Here is a 2,500-nt window from a genome sequence, read left to right on the forward strand (position 1 = left end):
CAGGAAAATTTGTCGAGGGGACACGCTGACGAAACAGCGCTGGTTCAGGCACGGCGGGCAGTGTTGGAATCGGCAGCGCCGACGAAATCGGCAAAGTCGGCAGAATCGGCAGCGCAGATTTTTCGACGAACACGGGCTGGACGGTGGACTGTCCAGGCCAGGCAGGAAAATTCATCGAGGGGACACGCTGACGAAACAGCGCTGGTTCAGACACGGTGGGCGCAGTGTTGGAATCGGCAGCGCCGAGAAAATCGGCAAAGTCGGCAGAATCGGCAGCAGGTGCTGGCGATGAGTCAGGACGGACTGGATAGTCCAAGGCTCGATGAGAAAGACCGCTGGTTTAGACACTGGGGCAGTGGCAGCCCGCGGGGCAGTGTCGGCAGATTCGGCAGCAGTGTCTGCCGATTCGGCAGCGTTGGCTTGTTGGCGCGGGGGGCCGATTCGAGTGGGGACTTGGGCAGCGGGCAGTGAAAGCAAGAGTTTCCCCGATGCTGCCGGGAAAAACGCTCCCCGGGATGGCCGGGTGAGATGACCCGGCGGCCCGCGACGGGTCATTCAATTCCATGCCCCGTCAACATAACTCCCGATGTACTGTTTGCTTTTTCGGAAGAAGAGATCCATCCCCCCATCCTCGGCCAGCCAAAAACGCTCCAATTAATGGCCGGGTGAGATGACCCGGAGGCCCGCGACGCGTCATTCAAATCACTGCCCTATCGGCTACAACTGCTGATGGGTGGGATTAGAGGCCTGCCATGGTGGTGAGGGGCGGCGAGGACCGTGAAAGCTAGAGTTTTTCAGAGGCTGCCGGGAAAAAGGCCCCTCGGGTGGCGGGGTGCGAGGACCAGGCGCGTCATTCAATTCTCTTCCCTATCAACTTGGCTCCCGTTGGCGGGATTGGAGGCCTACTGTTTGTTACAGGGCTAAAATCGTCAGGGGAAGAGCTGACGAAACAATGCTGGTTTGGATGCAGGGGGTAGTGTTGGAATCGGCAGCGCGGACAAAATCGGCAAAGTCGACAAAAAAGACTGTTGGTCTGGACATCGGGGCAGCGGCAGCCATGCCGACAGGGGGGGAAATCGGCAGCACAGATTTGTGCAGCTGCAGGTTCGTCGGGGAAATCGGCAGCGCAGATTTTTCGATGAACATGGGCTGGAAGATGGACTGTCCAGGCCAGGCAGGGAAATTCGTCAAGGGGACACGCTGACGAAACAGCGCTGGTTCAGGCACGGCGGGCAGTGTTGGAATCGGCAGCGCCGACGAAATCGGCAAAGTCGGCAGAATCGGCAGCGGGTGCTGGCGATGAGTCTGGACGATTTATAGTCCAGGGCTTGATGGAAAAGACTGTTGGTCCAGACAATGGGGCAGTGGCAGCGCGGATTTGTGCAGCTGCAGGTTCGTCGGGGAAAATCGGCAGCGCAGATTTTTCGACGAACAGGGGCTGGGCGCTGGACTGGCCGGGCCAGGCAGGAAAATTCGTCAGGGGGGCACGCTGACGAAAACAGGGGCTGCGGAGTGGAAAATCGGCAGCGCAGATTTTTCGACGAACAGGGGCTGGACCGGCCGGGCCAGGCAGGAAAATTCGTCAGGGGGGCACGCTGACGAAAAGAGGGGCTGCCGCGTGGAAAATCGGCAGCGCAGATTTTTCGACGAACAGGGGCTGGACGCTGGACTGGGCCAGGCAGGAAAATTCGTCAGGGGGCACGCTGACGAAAAGAGGGGCTGCCGCGTGGAAAATCGGCAGCGCAGATTTTTCGACGAACATTCGTCAGGGGGGCACGCTGACGAAAAGAGGGGCTGCCGCGTGGAAAATCGGCAGCGCAGATTTTTCGACGAACATTCGTCAGGGGGGCACGCTGAGGAAAACAGGGGCTGCCGCGTGGAAAATCGGCAGCGCAGATTTTTCGACGAACAGGGGCTGGATGCTGGACCGGCCGGGCCAGGCAGGAAAATTCGTCAGGGGGGCACGCTGACGAAAAGAGGGGCTGCCGCGTGGAAAATCGGCAGCGCAGATTTTTCGACGAACAGGGGCTGGACTGGCCGGGCCAGGCAGGAAAATTCGTCAGGGGGGCACGCTGACGAAAAGAGGGGCTGCCGCGTGGAAAATCGGCAGCGCAGATTTTTCGACGAACAGGGGCTGGACGCTGGACTGGGCCAGGCAGGAAAATTCGTCAGGGGGGCACGCTGACGAAAACAGGGGCTGCCGCGTGGAATGGCAGCCTACACGCAGATGCGAATTCGGCAGCGCACGATGGCTTGAGCAGGTCATGGGTTCGACTTGGCGCGATCTGAAACCTGGACGAGGGACTGTCGACGCTGGACGAGCCAGCGCGGTGGCCTGTCGTGCCCCGTTCAGGGGGGGCCTGCCGCGGAGACAGCCCTCGCGGGCTCGACAGCGCAGGCCAGCGTCCCCGACGTCGCTGGCCGCGGCAGGCGAGCTGCCGGGGTTCCCGCATTCCTACAAGAAAACGTCGTGCTTTCCACATGAAACCAATCCAGTAAA

This window comes from Populus nigra, chromosome 2, assembly GCF_951802175.1.
Source record: "Populus nigra chromosome 2, ddPopNigr1.1, whole genome shotgun sequence".
In the NCBI taxonomy this organism is placed as follows: domain Eukaryota; kingdom Viridiplantae; phylum Streptophyta; class Magnoliopsida; order Malpighiales; family Salicaceae; genus Populus; species Populus nigra.